The 20092-nt window shown below is 37.4% G+C and overlaps 1 protein-coding gene and 1 long non-coding RNA gene across 2 annotated transcripts in view; both read right to left on the bottom strand.

The window, feature by feature from the left end:
* Positions 1-20092, bottom strand: part of LOC132178508 (uncharacterized) — a 70181-nt gene that overhangs the window by 20837 nt on the left and 29252 nt on the right. The gene's annotated exons all lie outside the window — the stretch shown is intronic.
* On the bottom strand, positions 18571-19545 carry LOC132178509 (uncharacterized). Its single transcript, XR_009439826.1, has 2 exons — positions 19412-19545; positions 18571-18825 (listed from the first exon to the last, which is right to left on the bottom strand). It is a non-coding gene; the product is annotated as an uncharacterized LOC132178509 (long non-coding RNA).

Genomic DNA, 20092 nt, shown 5'->3' with positions numbered 1-20092 from the left:
AAAATACTATAACAAGATTAACGCCTAATCTTAAGTAGTACAAGCATGATCACTATCTCTATTATTTCTCCCCAGATAGTCCCTCCTTCTTCCCGCATGGACTTAAGCTAAACAGGCTCCATATCCTCAAAATGACCTGAATTAGGTCCTGCGCAATCACCATAATCTGGTCCTAAGGCATCTCCCTCTACGCTAGCTAAAGCACGCAATTATACATAATGAGAGGAAAAATAAAAAAGGGCAAGTCAAAGGACTTAGTGAGAGATAATGCACACAATACCCATGCCATTTTAGTGATAAACTCCGTTTGGTAAAAAATGCAGCATTTTAGGTGTGACAGTTATCCATGAATGCGATATAGATATAGTACATGCTTATAATCATAAGAATTAGTGATAGTTCAACAATATAGTCTACCCGAGATATTATCCATTCTCATCAGGGTTGGCACTGTCTTGAGAGACCTGTAATACAATGCCGATACCCCGACCATTGTACGCGTCCATAACACTAGTAGCCCGATCTAGTCCGACCAAGGGAGGCCCAGGCTACTAATGATGTACGTCTTATAGTGACCACCCCGTTAAGGCTGCTCCAGTCACAAAACAACCATTGGATCCAAGGCCTATATGGCAATATACGCATTTGACCATAAAGTTAACATGTATAGTAAGCCCATAGTCGTTATCACATACGTACCGGTATACCATGTCATATGATGCAATTAATCTTGCCCGTATTTTATATGCATGCTTTTAAAAGTCTCACTGTCATTATATTGTTAAGTAACACATTTTCACAAATGATAGAGTTCATGGTGCAGCAAAGTGTATGTCGTGAGAGTTGTAAATATGCATGTTTGGTACACAAAATAGTCGTGCAATGTAAGAAAATAAATGATGAGGATTATGTGAGTTAAAACTCACGTGGGTCGAACAAGTTCTCCGAGTATTTCTCCAAATGATCTGGGTTCTCCAAATCTATGGAAAACCTCTCATTAGTCATAAGTCCAACTAAAATAGACCTAAGACTCAGAAACAACGGTCGTAGGGTGTTCAGGCAAAGAGGCGCTCCTTTGATCGTTTCTAGTTTAGGGTTTAGGGACGTTTCTAGTCGAGCGCTCGTCAATAAGGACGAGTGTTCAGCCAGTGAGGTTCAGGTAGAACCTCATTTGGTTCAAATGCTACCCAAACCTTTCTCGACTATCCCTAAGGCCATAAAAAGGGTTTTTTAACACCATTCAACCAAAACAACATCTCCAAATAACAAGATTAAGCCTAAACGGAAATGAAAACTTAACACGAAGATAAAAGCTTAAAACTCTTAGATACTAACAACTAAGCTACCATAAATCAAGAAGCTAACATATCTAACCTAACAAAACACTAAGAGAGAGAGTAGTAATTACCTCAACACGCAAATCGTCCAAAACACCTCCTTCTTAAAAAACAAACACCACCTCACACACACTCAAGAATCAAAGCAACAAAGTTTCTCTAAGGTTTCAGAAGCTGAAATGAGGGTTTAAAGGTGTAGGGGTTGGGTTTAAATAGGGGAAAAAGCTAAGGGCATTGCAGAAAATCTCTGAAAATGTGTGAGCTCTCATGTACTACAGTGTCGAACACTCGTGTACTACAGTGTCGAGAGCGTGTACTGTTTATGCATGTGTATTATACAATGGGGCAAAGGACTATGAATGTATGTATTATGATATCCAATGGTAGGCAAGGCAACAATCTAGCCTGTATGAAAAACATACTACTCAACGTTAAGCTAACTGATGATCCTACTGTTATCGCAGCAGATGAAGTTCCAGCAACATATTGCGATTGGTCATAGTCTTCAGAGTATTGAGCGCAAGATCGATCGCAGTACCCGAGAGATTTATCATCAGAGAGCACCCAAGTGCGATCAAGCGCAGGTACTAGTGCGCTCGAGCGCAGTCTCAGTAGTGATCCAGCACATAAGACTTCTATTCCTTCTCAACCTCTCTTCTATCCTAAAATACAAACAGAATATCATCTATTTGTATTATATCTCTTCTCTTGTAATTATTTCTAATTAGATTTCTTTAGTATATTAAGTCATCTATTGTAAATAGTTTTCTTAGATAATTATCTTATCACTCTTATCTTGATAAGATTAAAGTTTGATTGTAATTGTAACTCTTTCATTATTTAAGCTCAATGAGAAGGCTGATGAGATTATTCCGCCAAATTCTATTTCTCTTAGAAATCTTTTTTGGTATAAGAGCCATTGTAGGCACACGCCCCAAATTTTTCTCTTCTTCTTCTTCCCTTTACTATACACCAATCTGTCTTTTAATGGCATCTTCTTCTGCATCAACCTTCTCTCCACCTACACTTTCCCAATTCAATGGAAAGCTTGAAGGTCCAAACTACCTGGGTTGGACCACACATTTTCTTCCCATCCTGTGCACCCATGATCTGTTAGGCATAGTTGATGTATCTGAACTATTAAGTCCATGACAAAGGTGTGGAAACTCTTAATCTAGAATTTACCACCTGGAACAAAAAGGATCAATGTATCCTCAGTTGGATCAATCTGACACTCTCTGAGAAAGTTCTGTCCACAGTTTATGGACTTAATACTTCCAAACAAGTCTGGTGCACTTTAGCAACAAAGTTTGCTAATGATTTTAGGTCTCGAATTGCCAATCTCAAAAGACAATTGCTGAGTCTCCATCAAGGCTCCTTGACTTGTTCAGAATATATTCAATCAGCCAAGGTATTGTCTGATCAATTAGCTGCAATAGGGAATCCTGTTCCCGATGAGGACCTAATTTCTTTTCTCCTCAATGGCCTTAATCCTTCCTTCAACACTTTTGTCATTACTGTCTCTCTTCTAACCAGAGAGAAACAACTCTCACTAGATGATTTTCAAGAGGAGCTTGTCAATCATGAAACATTACTGAATCAGCAGCTAGCATCATTAGCAGACACCTCAACCTTTGCCTTGTTTACTCAAAAGCAAGGACAAAAATTCTTCAGAGGCCGTGAACAATACCCTGCCAAGTTTCCAACAAGAAACTTCAGCCCCAGACCACCTTCTACTACTACTGGAAAATTCAGCCCTAGACCATCTCCTCCTGCTGCCAAGTTCTTCAACAACAACAATTCCAATGCAGCATCAAGGTACAATATTTCTCCTACTCCAAGGTACAATACCTCTACTGGGCTACTACCACTACCAGACTCAGGCCAGACGTCCCTCAACTCTGCTCCTCGAGTTTCATGCCAAATATGTGGGAAGGTAAACCACCAAGCCTTGGATTGCTACCATAGGATGGACTATTCCTTCCAAGGAAGACATCCCCCTCATCAACTCGCTGCAATGGTGGCACAATCCAACACTACCTATGAAGATCCACAGTGGTATGCAGACAATGCAGCCAATGTACACATCACTCAAGACTTAGAGAACCTTAACATCTAGCAACCCTTCCAACACAATGAAACTATTGTTGTGGGGAATGGAACAACTCTTGCTATAGCTAATTATGGTTCTACAACTCTTCAATCTTCTACCTCTACTTTTAAACTTAATAATGTCTTGTATTGTCCACAATCTGCAAACCTTGTTTCCATTCAAAGATTTTGTCATGATAATCTACCTCTACTTTTAAACTTAATAATGTCTTGCATTGTCCACAATCTGCTGCAAACCTTGTTTCCATTCAAAGATTTTGTCATGATAATGATTGTTTCTTTGTTCTGACATCCTCTAATTTCTATGTCATTGATTTTCAGACCAAAACAATCCTCCTAGAAGGGAAGAGTGAGAATGGCATGTATCCTCTACGGTGAGGCAAGAAGTCTCACAAGGGCAGCAAGTCTTTTATAGCTTTGTTAGGAATAAGAACCTCTTCTTTAGTATGGCACTTTAGGTTAGGCCATCCTGCTAATGATGTAGTCACTCGAATTGTTAGAGATAACAATCTCCCTGTTTTATTTTCAAATTCTGTTTCAGTTTCAAATATCAATAAAAGTATCCTTTGTGAGTCATGTCAATTGGGCAAAAGTAAGAAACAACCTTTCTCTGCTTCTAACCGTGTATCTTTATCCCCTCTACAACTCATTCACACTGATATATGGACTTCTCCAGTAATGTCAATCACTGGTTATAAATACTACATTGTTTTTTATAGATGATTACTCAAGGGTTACATGGATTTATCCCTTACACACCAAGTCTGAAACCTATGAAACATTTCTGAAATTCAAACTGCTTGTGGAAAACCAATTCTCCACAACAATCAAAGAACTCCAATCTGATGGAGGAGGTGAATATACCTCTCTTCAATTCCAATCTTTTCTCAAAACCAATGGCATTGTCCATAGAAAAAGCTGTCTATACACTTCTCCTCAAAATGGCCTTACAGAAAGAAAACTAAGACATATCCTTGAAACTGGATTAACATTGTTAGCTCACTCTCATCTCTCCAATAGGTATTGGGTAGATTCTTTTCTCATTGCTGTATACATCATAAACAGATTGCCTACACCTATTCTCCAAAACATGTCTCCATACTCTAAACTTTACACCAAAGCCCCTGACTACCAAAAACTTAGAGTTTTTGGATGCTTGTGCTATCCTCTCTTGCGGCCTTACAATGCTCACAAACTAGATTATAGGTCTAAACCTTGTATCTTTTTAGGTTATAACTTTCCAGGTTACAAATGTCTTGATCCGGTAACCAATAAGTCCTATCTTTCAAGACATGTTGTGTTTGATGAGACTTCTTTTCCAGCCAAGGATCTTGCTACATCACACTTTCCATCCAGGTTACACTCCACAGGTGATTCTCCTTTCCCTTTGCCTCTTATTCCTTCTTTCACTAATGAATCATCAAATTGTTCACATACTGCAGTACAGCCAACCCTGCCTCATACAATTCAACAGTCATCCACTGTAAATTGTTCCCATACTGCAGATCTAAATCCTACTTTGCCTACTGCACCAATGCCATCCCATCCCATGACTACAAGATCTAAAACTCAACTGTTAAGCACAAACACTACTGCATCTACTGTAGCACCCTCCTCAAATACAAAACATCTTCCCCAACCTATCACTGAACATATTACTCGACCAAACACTACTGCAACAACCTCCTCAACTACAGATCATCTTTCCCAACCTATTACTGAACCCATTGCTCAACCCATAACTGAGACACCCTCTCCTCTCCCATCTCACCCCATGACCACTAGGTCCAAACACAAGAAGTCAAAAACCCAAAAACTTATCAGACTTCAAAATGTTTCACTCTAGGTATCCCCTTCTAGGCTATCATACTTTTCTACCTGAAACTGAACCTTCATTCTATAGTAAAGCTGCTCCTGACCCAAGGTGGCAGGCTGTTATGTCTCTAGATTTTGAGGCCCTTCTCTCCAACAAAACATGGACACTTTGTCCTAGGCCTTCACACCAACATGTGATTCATAACAAGTGGGTGTACAAGATTAAGAGAAAGTCAGATGGTGCAGTAGACAAGTTTAAGGCCAGACTAGTTGCTAAGGGATTTGAACAAACCTCTGGGGTGGATTATATTGACACATTCAATCCAGTAACTAAGCCATCCACTATTCGGGTTATCCTAGCACTAGCAGCATACTTCAACTGGATGATTAAGCAGTTAGACATCTCTAATGCTTTTCTTCATGGTTCCTTATCAAAGGAAGTTTACATGGAATAGCCAAAGGGTTTTGTTGACAAAAACCATCCTCACTCAGTGTGCAGACTGCAGAAAGCTATTTATGGTCTTAAACAAGCCCCACGAGCTTTGTTCAAAAGACTTTCTACTTATCTATTGGATATTGGTTTCACTGCATCTCTTGTGGATAACTCTCTATTCATTTTTATATCTGGCAATGTTCAAATATTTATGCTAATCTATGTAGATGACATAATCATTACAGGGATAGACCCTGATATGATTACATCTTTTGCAGCAGGAATTTCCTGTAAAGGACTTAGGACTACTAAGCTTCTTTCTTGGCATTCAGGTCACTCGGGGCCCTGCAGGTATTCATCTCTGCCAATCAAAATACATTTCTGAGCTTCTCAACAGAACTCACATGACAGGAGCAAAGCCTGCAAAGTCCCCTTGTTCCTCTGGTTCCCAACTTTCGAGATTAGATGGTGAAGAATTACTCGATCCCTTTGAATACAGAAGTGTAGTAGGAGCTCTACAATATTGTACATTGACAAGACCTGATGTAGCATTCTCAGTGAACCAACTTTGCCATCACATGCACCATCCCACAGCCACTCACTGGTCAGCAATCAAGAGAGTCTTTCGGCTTCTTAAGAGCTCACCTGATCATGGCCTGTTTTACTCCAACACTAATCTCCAACTGAATGCTTTATGTGACTCCGATTGGGCAGGATGCCCTGATGATAGAAGATCCAACTCTGGTTTTGCTGTGTTTCTTGGTGATTGCTAGGTATCTTGGAATGCCAAGAAACAACCAGTGGTCTCTAGATCAAGCACTGAGGCTGAGTATCGATCCCTAGCTATTGCTACAACAGAACTATATTGGTTAAGAATGCTCTTTCATGAAATTCAAATCTCTCTACCAATTGCTCCAGTTATCTGGTGTGACAATGTGAGTGCCCTCTTTTTGGCAACCAATCTAGTTTACCATGCTAGAACAAAGCACATTGAAGTTGACTATCACTTTGTCAGGGAAAAAGCCCTCAACAGAGATATCAAAATCTCCTCTATATCTATAGCAGATCAAATTGCAGATATTTTTACCAAAGGATTATCTTTAGCACGTTTTCTTTTTCTCAAATCCAAGCTCAAAGAGATTCCATCCCCTTTTTGCTTGAGGGGGCATGTTAAGCTAATTGATGATCCTACTATTATCACAGCAGATGAAGTTCCAGCAACACATTGTGATCGATTGCAATCTTCAGAGTATCGAGCGTAAGATCGATTGCAGTAACCGAAATATTTATCATCCGAGAGCACCCGAGTGCAATCGAGCGTAGGTACTAGTGTGCTCGAGCGCAGTCTCAGTAGTGATCCAGCATCATAAGACTTCCATTCCTTCTCAACCTCTCTTTTATCCTTACATACAAACAGAATATCATCTGTTTGTATTATATCTCTTCTCTTGTAATTATTTCTAATTAGATTTCTTCAGTATATTAAGTCTTCTACTTTAAATAGTTTTCTTAGATAGTTATCTTATCACTCTTATCTTGATAAGATTAAACTTTGATTTTAATTGTAACTCTTTCATTATTTTAGCTCAATGAGAAGGTTGATGAGATTATTCCGCCAAATTCTATTTCTCTTAGAAATCTTTTACATTCAAGCTATTTTTTTTCATTTGTTAATGCTTTTTATCATTTTGGTAAAAAGGAAAAATAATTAACAAACAACTTAACACAGAAAATGCTAGCTTAAAACTACTATATATCACGTACATTTGTGTCACCTAGTTTGCCTATTTTCAAAAATATATATATATTGTGTGGAGTCTCTATTTGAAAGTCATTCAGATATCGCTTATGAATGGGCTCTTTATTATTGTTAATATTTTTGGTTTAATTGTTTCAAAATTTCAATATATTACTGAGGGAGAATTGTGATACTTGTTGTAGACTTGATGTTCATGACATATATATATGGATTGATATTGTGTGCAAAAAAGCTAAAATTGTGCAAATATATGGTTTCATTCTTTAGGATTACTCCTTCCATCCAATTCTTTAAATTCTTGAAGGATGAAATTAAGAGGTTACATTTCTCGATATTTAGAAAGCAAGAATCTAACAAATATTATAGTTTGCATCCTTCAATACCCAGGAAATTAAATTGTAACACATGAGTAACCATTCTTTTTGTAAGCATTAATAAAATAATTCTTTAGCTTTTGGCTAGCTCTTGAAATTTGGAGCATGCATGACAATAGTTAAATATAAAAGACAGAAGAGAGCTTGTTAAATGGGTATTTTCATGAGTTTTGTTAGATGTTTAGGGAAATACTAAATATAAAAAGCCTATTATGAATGTTTTTAGAGTATGTTTGAGATTGCGTTTGAGAAATAGATTTTCTAAGTAAAAAAACACTTTTAAGCAAAAGCTTCATATTTAAGTTTTTGCCAAAAATGTATTTTGACCATTTTTAAAGCAAAAACAATAAAAAAGTACTTTTAAAATTTTTTACCAAATAGACAACTAGACTAGCTTTTGTTTGAGACAACTTTTAAAGTACTTGAAAAACCTAAAAACGACTCCAAACTATACTATTCAACTGCCTAGATGAAACCCTCAGATTGAACGAAATAAAATCTAACCTAACAGTTAATATTCAACCAAATACCAATATGTAATAAATAATCAAGAACACAGATATTTGGTTACGAAGAGGAAACCATTCAGAGAACTCTCTAAATGTAAAACCTCTCCGGGGCAGCCAAACCCAGAAAATCAATCCACTATAAGAAGAATAAGGACTACAAGAAGAATTACAAAACCTTTGCAATTTACTCTTCCTTGCACACGACAAGCGACCCACTTGACTTCTACCGTAGTAGCCCTTTCTAAAACATCTGGCACAATTCTTCAATAAGATTTCCTTTCACCAGAACTCCAATTGGCTTTGCGTATTTAATCTTTTTTCAAATAAGTTAGAACAATATCTCTCTCTAAGCTCTCTAATAAAACTCTCAAAATACGTGCCTATATTAGGCAAAACATTTTGTTTAAATAGAGAATAAGACAATAATTCAGTAGCCATGTCCGGACAGGAATAATTAGGTGTCCGGACATGGCTAGGGTTACATATGCGTAACCACGTGGGGTCCGGACACCCAAGTCATGTGTCCGGATATGCCATGCAAAACGGGCTTGCTGGAAATTGGGTCCGAACCCAGCTTCTAACGGTCCGGACCTGACTCACAAATGCAGCTTTCTGGAACTTGGGTCCAGACCCAGCTTCTGGCGGTCCGGACCTATCTCTAAAAAAATAGCTTGCTGGAAATGGGGTCCGGACCCAGCTTCTGGCGGTCCGGACAGGTCCTTCAAAATGTATTGTCAGGAAATTGGGTCCAGACCTGGCTTCTAGCAGTCCGGACAGGGCCTTGTAGAATCCTGCTTTCTGGACATGCTGAGGTGCTCATTTTCAACAACTTACATGCAAACCGAATGTGCCAAAACCTAAACTAATAAACTCCCCCTTTGGCCATTCGGGGACAAAAATAATTGTTCATGAAAATGACACATCAAATCAACTCTCCCTTTTTGTCTCTGAAGGACAAAGGAAGCACAAAAAAATGAAATTCTAGAGTTTAAACAAAAAGACAACAACCCATTAACTCTTAAATAAGTAGACAGAAGAAACCAAAAAGAGTATTTTTGCCAAAAGGAAAGCAAAGCAAACAGAAGGGAAGATTATTCTTGCCAAAAACTGTCCTTGATATACTTCACATCTTTCTCCAAAGTCGTCAGGCAGTTTTTTATAGCTTCGATGCTTTGGCCTTGAGTCGTCAGGGGGGTGTTGATAGCTTCAATGCTTTGGCCTTGAGCTTGAAGTAAGTTAATTATTTTATTTAATTGACTTGAAGCATCTGATGATCCCGAGGAGGACGCAGCTAGAGGATCTTGAACGATTGGAGGAGCATGATCAGCTGGAGCGGGAAGCCTATGAAATTTGGGCATTTGACTTCATCACTATTGCTTTGCCAAAATAACCTTCAGGAGATTCCACATGTTCATTTGCAGTAATTTTTGGCAAAGTGGCTTGCAAGATCTTTGTGATAAGGCCGCCATAAGGTAAGGCAATAGAGTGATCTTCATGGAGCTCAATCATTGTCATTACCATATGAGTGCATAAACAGAACTCAACACGGTTAATGATGCCATAAATCATCATTGCTCGTTCGATAGTCACATGACTATTTCGAGATATTGGCCAACTATTCTGCAACACAATCCATGTTAGCAGCCTCTCTGGAGCCCGTACATAACCAATCAAAATTTTGTTCTTGTCTTCGTCCCATACAAGCTCCCGATTTGGATTAAGAACCGCCATGATTTTCGCTTTAGTTGGTTGTGGCTCGGTCTTCAAAAATGGAAGCGGCTTCTCATTTGTCAATGGAATCCCAGTAACTTCACTTATCAACTCAGGAATGATATTGAGAGTTTTCCCGGAGACCTTGGTCTTGAAGGACGGGGGACCAACCAAGTCAATATCTTCAATGTTGTAGTAGAATTCCCGAACTAATCGAGTGTATGCATTAACAGGAATGAACAAAGAGGTCCATTGATTGGCCTGGAATATCTCATGAATGAACCCAAACAGTTCAACTCTAAGATCATTTTGCTCCACTCCACGCTCAATCACAATGTTGTGTGTCAGAATTTTGTCTTGTAAGATTGATTTTTCTTCTTGAGTACGCTTCCTCCTTGGTGTGGATTCCGAAATTGGATACCATTTTCTGCATTCACACCCCCAAAAAAGGAAGTAAATGGTAAAATGATAACACATACTATTCAAAAAAAATCATTTTGAAACAAAATTTTGGTATGAAACATGTGATCTCACAAATGAGATATATTCACCAGAAACAAATGATAAATGTGGAACACACACAAAAAAAAAACTTATTTCAAGAAGAAAAACAGAGATAAATGAAAAAACAAATTCATTTAGACATTCTATCAAACAGGTGTTAGGCATAGAGGTATTGATTATAACATTATGAAAAGATTGCATGAATACTGAAAATACCTTACCTAGAAACTTCCCAACCAACATCTAAAGACCAAACACATTGGAATAGGGCAATGTAATTTAAAGAAATGGAGCACAATTGCAAACCGGAATCTTTGAGGCATTTTATCAAACACATGGTATGCAGAAACAATGTAGACGTGAAGAACACATGTCAAGATAATGAACTCATTCCTAAATACACGATAGTGTATGTAGTTTGCAACAATCATATGAGAGAGAAAGAATGATCAATGTGAATCAAGCACTCAATCAATTCGGAATGGCAAAATGAAACCCAAACATTCACATTCTAGAATTTGATTTGAAATCAAATCTAAAAAGAATAAAGGAAGAAAAGAACGGATTTCAGGTTTTTTAACAAAAAACTCGACAGGCGTGTTCGGACAGGTCAGTGCCGTGTCCGGACATCCTCCCCCTTAATATTAAAACAAAATAAAAAATAAATCCTTTTTTTTTTCTTTTTTTTTCTTTTTTTTTTTTTTTTTTGGTTTAAAATTAAAACACACTGTGTATAGATATCCAATAACCCATGCATGTCCTTATGAAAATCTTAACAATCCGGAGTGATCAACAACTACACATACCATAAATGTATCACATGCATAAATCATCATTTTTCTGTGAATTCAGCCAAGTAAGCAATAATCAGAAAACTCATGCGATGGTGTAGTGTGTGAAAAGCTCCCATTAAATAAGATTTCATCAGTGGAAGGTAAATCTAGACAGACATTTATCAAATGAAAGACAAGCAGTCTGATTCAAGCCACAATCAAACCTTATAATGTTAGGACTTAGAATCCCTCATCCGATACACTCTCCCTGAGACTAATCATTCGCTTTTCACCATGTCCTTTAATAACCATCTATTTTCGCAATGATTTGATCACTGATTCTTTCTATGAGGAGATATAGAAGCAAAACGAAGTCATTTGAACATATTTTATGCCCTTTTTTTTTTTTATTGAAGAAAATGTCTTAATTTTTAGGAACTAGGTTCAACTAACGAGTTGGTCAAGTGGATAAAAATGACACTACCTATCTTCCAAAAAAATGTTTGATCTTGAATTCCCAAACACATGAAAAATACAAACTTAATGGGGGCAAATAGTGCACAACTTCGAACATGAGAAAAACTGACTCTTACTCCTTCAATAGTTTTCAGAAGAACAAGGTAGATCATAAAACATATGAGGCATTAGATGGAAAGTGCAGACTGATTGACCCCACTCATATGTAAAATATTCATTTGAAACCAATACATGAGACACTGACTATCAAACAAACAAAAAAATATCCCAAAAATAACAGAATCAAAGAAAAGAAAAACAAAACAAACAAAAACAAACAAAAATGCCCTAGAACAGCTATAGAAAAATATCAATATGCTTAATTTCTAGGCATGTTCTATGTATACGATCATGAGAGATCGCATACACCAATAGCATTCCTGAGATACTCAAACCTAGATCCATCTAGGGGTTTTGTAAACAGGTCAGCTAATTGATGTTCAGTAGGCATAAATTCAAGAGATACCACCTGGGTCTCCACCAAGTCACGGATGAAATGATGACGAATGTCAATGTGTTTCGTGCGTGAATGTTGGACCGGATTCTTCGAGATGTTGATGGCACTAGTATTGTCACAGTAGACAATCATCTTTCCTTGAGCAAATCCATAGTCCGCAAGAAGTTGCTTCATCCAAATTAGCTGTGTGCCGCAGCTCCCAGCAGCTATATATTCGGCCTCAACAGTAGAAAGAGAGATGGAGTTTTGTTTCTTACTCATCCAGGCGACCAAATTTGTTCCCATATAAAAACATCCGCCTGATGTACTCTTTCGATCATCAGCATTAACAACCCAGTCAGCATCAGAATATCCTGCAAGTTCAAGATTTGTGTTAGTAGAAAAATAAATCCCAAAATTGATAGTGTCATTTACATACCTGAGGATTCGTTTAACTGCTGTCATATGAGATTCCTTTGGATTAGCTTGAAATTGAGCACATACACCACACTGAAAGACATATCTGGTCGACTAGCTGTAAGATAGAGTAGACAACCGATCATACTTCTATATAAGGTTTGGTCAACGGATTTCCTAGCCACATCTGCACTCAACTTAACACTTGTACTCATGGGTGTGCGAGCATGACTTTTTCCATCCAATCCGAATCTCTTCACAAGATCTTTGGCATACTTTGGTTGAGACACAAAGATACCTTTGTGGGATTGTTGAACTTGAAAACCTAGAAAGTAAGTCAATTCACCAATCATATTCATTTCGAACTCTTGTTTCATTTCTGTAGAAAATTGATGAGCCTATGAGTCGACCGTAGAACCAAAAATAATGTCATCTACATAAATTTGGACAATGAGTAGTTGACTGCCTTTCCTACGGATGAACAAGGTACCGTCAACTTGTCCTCGGATGAACCCATGTTCAAGAAGATATGTTGTCAGACGTTCATACCAAGCTCTCAGATCTTGTTTCAATCCATAAAGTGCCTTTTTCAGCTTGTAAACATGTTCCGGATATGTTGGATCCCGAAACCCTTTTGGCTGAGCTACATATACTTCTTCTTGAAGAATACCATTAAGAAAAGCCCTTTTGACGTCCATCTGATACAATTTGATTTGGAGATGACATGAGATGCTCAACAAAATTCTGATAGATTCCAATCTGGCTACCGGTGCGAACGTCTCATCAAAATCCGCTCCTTCAACTTAGTGTATCCTTGAGCAACCAATCGAGCCTTGTTTCTTACCACTGTACCATGCTCGTCGGATTTATTCTTGAATATCCATTTAGTACCAATGATATTCTGATCTTTTGGTCTTGGAACCAAATTCCATACATCATTCCGAACAAACTAATTGAGTTCATCATGCATAGCCGCAACCCAACTCTCATCTTCTAATGCCTCATTAACCTTCTTTGGCTCAATCTGAGAAAGATAACAAGAATAAGAGACTTGATTTACCACCCTGTTTCACAGTCGCAAACCTTCATTAATATTTCCCAGCAAATTTTCTCTAGGGTGATTAAGTTTGACTCTTGAGGATGGTACATGAGAGACCAAGTTTGGAACTGGTGAAGGAGTCATGTCTTCTGCAGCTGAAGGTATTGATGTACGGACTGCTGAAACATTCGGACTAGGAGGTTCATGAGTTTTATCAGAAATATCAACTTGCTCCCCCTCAACATGAGGTTCTTCTTCTGCAAAATGATCCTTGGTAGTTTCATCATCGATGACAACATTGACTGATTCCATTATTGACTTGGTCCTTGTGTTATACACACGACTGGCTCAACTTGCAGTGGAATACCCAAAAAAAATTCCTTCGTCACTCTTTGCATCAAACTTGCCCAAGTTCTCCCTGTCACGAAGAAACACACGACTGGCTCGACTTGCAGTGGAATACCCAAGAAAAATTCCTTCGTCACTCTTTGCATCAAACTTCCCCAAGTTCTCCCTGTCACGAAGAACGTAGCATGTACTTCCGAACACCCAAAAATATTTGATAGTGGGTTTCTTGCCTCGCCATAGCTCATACGGTGTCTTGGTAGTTGTTGGTCTGAGAAAAACTCGATTTACAATATGACATGCCGTATGGACTGCTTATCCCCAAAAATGTTGTGCCAAATTCTTAGCATGTATCATGACTTTAGCCATTTCCTGTATGACTCTATTTTTCCGTTCAACTACTCAATTTTGTTGAGGAGTTATGGGGGATGAGAATTCTTGTTTGATACCTTGCTGAGCACAATAATCTTCAAAACTTGAGTTCTCGACTTCTTTGCCATGATCACTACGGATTCGCTTGATGAGACAGTCTTGTTCATTTTGTATCTTATTGAACAAGATCTAAGCTTGTTCAAAGGCTTCAGATTTCTCTCTTAGCAAAATTACCCATGTATATCGAGAGAAGTCATCTACGACCACCATAATGTATTTCTTGCCTCCCAAACTGGCTGTCTGTGTAGGTCCCATGAGATCCATGTGAAGAAGCTCTAAGTTTCGAGAGGTAACAATACCTGAGATCTTTTTGTGTGGAGTTCTAGTTTGTTTCCCCAATTGACATGGTGCACACTTTCCTTTATCAGCCTGATGAATCTTGGGTAAATCAGCTATGGCTTCTATCTTTGAGATTCTGACCAGATCATGAAAATTTAGATTCCCCAGCCATTGATGCCACAATTCTCCAGTGTCCAAGGTTGCCTTATTGCATTTTATTTGAGAAGTTGAGGAGAGACAATAGCAGTTGTCAACAGTGCGTTCTCCTTCCATCAACCATTTTCCTTGAGAATCAAAGATGCTGCATTCTTTCTTAGAAAACTGAACCACTAAATCATAATCACAAAACTGACTGATGCTCAATAAATTTGCCCGAAGTCCTTCAACATACAGCACTTCTTGTGGAGTAGGAGCACCGAAAATTTCCACAATTCCTTGACCGATCACCTTCGATTTGATGCCATCTCCATAAGTGCTGCTTCCACCTCCTTTGCCTTCTTTAAGCTCTTTGAATAGAGACTTATCACCTGTCATATGTTTGGAACAACCACTATCCAGAAACCACAAACAAGAGTTAAGCACACTTAAGGCAGTATGAGCTACAAAGCATAGATGATCTTTCTTTTTAACCCATACCTGATCCTTTTGAGGAGGTGTTTGCACATTATTGTCAATCAAATTAGACATATTTTTTATACCAACAGAATTTGACAAAACTGCTAACTTCTCACTAATAAGTTTCACTTGATCAGTTAAAACTTTTAGTTGATTCTCAATTCCAGTTTCATCTAGTCTAGGGATATTCTGCTGAGATCATGGTTGTTTAGCCCTAATTTGAAAACAATTTGGTCGAGTATGACCTTTGACATCACAGTGAAAACAAGTAGGGATGAACTTAGAATTGAAGTTAGTCCTTACCGGAACCTTGAATTTCAACTTATTTTTCTTGGTCACATCTTCTGAGCTTTCTTTAGGTAAACACAAGTTCTCAATTTCCACATCTTCCATCTTAGGTTTCACAAACATAATTTTAGAAGTGGTAGCAACATTTGAAGAAGATGAATTAACATGTTTATTAAAACCCAATCCAATCCTATCGTATGAATGTTTCTGATTCCCTAACATTTGATTCAATTTATCACTAGAAAATTTCTTTAAATGATCATTTGAATCATTCAAGTCCTTTTCCAGAGATTTAACTTTAGCAATCAGCATGAGGTTTTCAAAAGTCAAGGTGTTTTGAATAGCTAAACATTCATCCATAGATTTCATTAATCTCTCTTTCTCAAGTTCAGCTTCTTTCAGATTTTTCAGATTTCTCTTATTCAGCTTGTTCAATTTATCACATTCCACAAACAAGTTATTATAAGCAATTTGTAAATCCACCTCATCATCAGATTCAATTTCAGATTTGTTTATCATATGAGGTGAGTTAACAGTCTTATAATCATTATCATAGGAAGCAGTAAAAGCTAAATAATTCACTCCTCCTTCAACTTCTTCTTCAGATTTTTCATCATCCGACTCATCACTCTGAGTGACATTAAAAGCTTTACCTTTGGACTTTTTTAGATTAGCACATTCAATTCGAATATGACCCCGACCCCCACATTCATGACATTTGCGTCCACTAGTAAACTTATCCTTCTGATCAGTCTCTAAGTTCTCTCGTGGATTACTTCTAAATTCAACTCTAGGTTTCACAGGAACTTTTGAGTCTCGAGTTTTAAACTTTCCATTCACGGGTCTAAAGAATTTTCTAAATTTTTTAGCAAACAAGGCAAATTCTTCATCATCCCCAGAATCCTCATCAGACGAACCACAAGAATTGACTTTAACATTTTTTGCCTTAAGAGAAATGTTTTTAGTTTTCTTGATTTTGGGTAGAATTAGCTCAGAAGTCTGAAGGGAACTTACAAGTTCTTCTACTCTCATAGTATCTAAGTCCTTGCTCTGTTGTATAGTAGCAATTTGGGGGATAAACCTCTCGGGCAAAGATCTTAAGATTTTTTTCACCACTTTAGCATCATCCATTTTCTTTCCTAAATTAATGGTAGAGTTTCTAATGGCACTAAGCTTTGAATAGAATTCATCAAAAGTTTCATCTTCCTGCAGTCTAATCTCCTCAAACTGAGAAACCAACATTTGTATTTTTGAAGTTCTAACAACCTTAGTTCCTTCATGTGTGATTTCTAAAGTTTCCCAAGCTTCCTTAGCTATTTCACATCTAGAAATTCTAGAAAATTCCTCATTTGAAACAGAGATGTAAATAGCATTTATAGCTTTGTCATTTGCAATAACATTATTCTTTTCCTCTGTTGTCCATTCAGCTATTGCTTTGTCTGAACGTGTCCATCCAGATTCAAAAATATGCCAAACATTAATAGATTTAAAGTATGCTCTCATACGAATTTTCCAAAGCGTATAATTTGTTTCGTCAAAGACGGGAAGGGAATTAGGAGCAACAGTAAGAGACATTTGATATGGAGTCTTGGATTACACTCAGGAAAAAAATTCCTTCACGAAGTGAACCCGCTTTGATACCAAATGAAAAACCTAAAAACGACTCCAAACTATACTATTCAACTGCCTATATGAAACCCTCAGATTGAACGAAATAAAATATAACCTAACAGCTAATATTCAACCAAATACCAATATGTAATAAATAATCAAGAACACAGATATCTGGTTACGAAGAGAAAACCATTCAGAGAACTCTCTAAATGTAAAACCTCTCCGCAGCAGCCAAACCCAGGAAATTAATCCAATATAAGAAGAATAAGGAATACAAAAAGAATTACAAAACCTTTGCAATTTACTCTTCCTTGCACACGACAAGCGACCCACTTGACTTCTACCGCAGTAGCCCTTTTCATAACATCTGGCACAATTCTTCTATAAGATTTCCTTTCATCGGAACTCTGATTGGTTACACGTATTTAATCTTTTCTCAAATAAGCTAGAACAATATCTCTCTCTAAGCTCTCTAATAAAACTCTCAAAATACGTGACTATATTAGGCAAAACATTTTGTTTAAATAAAGAATAAAACAATAATTCAGTAGCCATGTCCGGATAGGGATAATTAGGTGTTCGGACATGGCTAGGGTTACATATGCGTAACCACGTGGGATCCAGACACCCAAGTCATGTGTCCGGACATGCCATGCAAAATGGGCCTGCTGGAAATTGAGTCCGAACCCAGCTTCTGACGGTCCGGACCTGACTCACAAATGCAGCTTTTTGGAACTTGGGTCCAGACCCAACTTCTGGCGGTCCGGACCTATCTCTCAAAAAAATAGCTTGCTGGAAATGGGGTCTGGACCCAGCTTCTGGCGGTCCGAACAAGCCCTTCAAAATGTATTGTCTAGAAATTGGCTCCGGACCTAGCTTCTGGTGGTCCGAACAGGCCTTCTAGAATCTTGCTTTCTGGACATGCTGAGGTGCTCATTTTCAACAACTTACATGCAAACCGAATGTGCCAAAACCTAAACTAACAGTACTAAAAGTACTTTTTAAACTATTTAACGCAATCCCAAATAGGCCCTTAGTCAGCATCCCACAACACGTCAGATGCAATATATATATATATATATCACCCAAAAAAACCCTTAACCAATCTGGATATTATAGTAGATATGTAATTTTTAAGTTATTAATTAAAATAGAAATCCATCAATAGGTCCCTTAATCGAGTAGTTTTCTCTACAATTGCGCAAATGTGGAGAAAACTACACGATTATCTCATTGCCACTTTTATCCGATTGAATAGGAAAAGAAAACAAGTTGGATTATTTGTGGAGTCATATTATTCATCATTTTATTACAAACTTCAGAAGAAGCCATAGTTCATCATTTTATACGTAGAAAGTTATAATATATCAAGTAAAAATCAATGAGCCATATATAGCATGAGTACTTCAATCTTTGCTCCGCCAGGAAGAGGGTGAACTCCTGCCACTAAAATCCCCAAGGCAAACTTTGATATGGATTTCCAAATGCAGCAACATTGCCAGGACGTGTGAATACAACCTACATTGTGGATTGAAGGTAAGTATATATATGAAGAGTTCTAGGATCAAATATAAGATATATAAAGATTGGGTTTGTGAATGAACACGTACAGCAACTCGCGAATAGGCTCAGGCTTGAAATTCATTCAGATTAGCTCGGCAAGGTAAACTCGTATAACTTTATTTTTATTATTATTTTTTTGTAATGAGAATATCCTAATTCCTAAGTATCTAAAAAGATAAAAATGAATTATCTTTGTAATAGCTTGAATTATTGTAATTGTGAGTTTTGATATAGATATATGTGTATTTGTGTGTGTTTATATATGTGTGTGCGTGTGATGAATGTATATACGTATTATATAAGACAAACATGTAGATTCAAGATTAGATTGTTTAAAATTCAAGTTATCTCAACAATAATAAGTACGGGTTTGTGGAAAAAATAAACAATAAGGAAATTTACTTTATATATGTAATAAACAAGTTAATTGTGTACTTTTTCTCATTTAATTATCTCAATGATTCAAAAGCAATGTGGTTTTCATAGCATATCACATAAGTAAATTGGTTCTTTTGTAAAGAAACATGGTAAATATATATACCTGATAATTTCCAAGTGTACACGTTTTAAAACCAGCAGCACAATAGTCAAAGTAATATTCCCATGTCCGTATGAATTTTTCATCAAAGCCAAGTGCAAGGATTTCCCTGAAAATGTAATTAACATTAATTCAACCCATCAAAATCATTAGCTTAAAATAGTGATCAGATTTACAATATTTTTTCAACTACAAATTCCCAAAACAAACTTATCCCCTTTCATCTACTCTATTCTTTCAATACCTGGTAAAGTTTATTTTTAGAAAAAAAAAAAAAAAAAAAAAACTCTATTTCATTAGCATATTATAACATGTGGAGCATTGCAAAAATGGGTGGGAGAATGCAACAATGGATGTGTTAGAAATGGGTCTTGGGCCTAACTCAACCCAAAAGCTAGCTCAAGAGTTGAGGTTTCCCCTCACCTTATAAATGGACAATCTCCTTAATACCCAGGCAATGTGGGACTTCCAACACGCCCCCTCACGTGTGGCGGGAGGACATCCAAGCCAACACGTGCGACAATGGGTGACTGTGGGCCACAGCCAATTAATTGGGTTAGGCTCTGATACCATGTTAGAAATGGGTCTTGGGCTTAACTCAACCCAAAAGCTAGCTCAAGAGTTGAGGTTTCCCCTCACCTTATAAATGGACAATCTCCTTAATACCCAGGCAATGTGGGACTT

This window comes from Corylus avellana, chromosome ca4 (genome assembly GCF_901000735.1).
Source record: "Corylus avellana chromosome ca4, CavTom2PMs-1.0".
NCBI lineage: Eukaryota > Viridiplantae > Streptophyta > Magnoliopsida > Fagales > Betulaceae > Corylus > Corylus avellana.
This window is presented reverse-complemented; position numbering and strand designations above follow the sequence as displayed.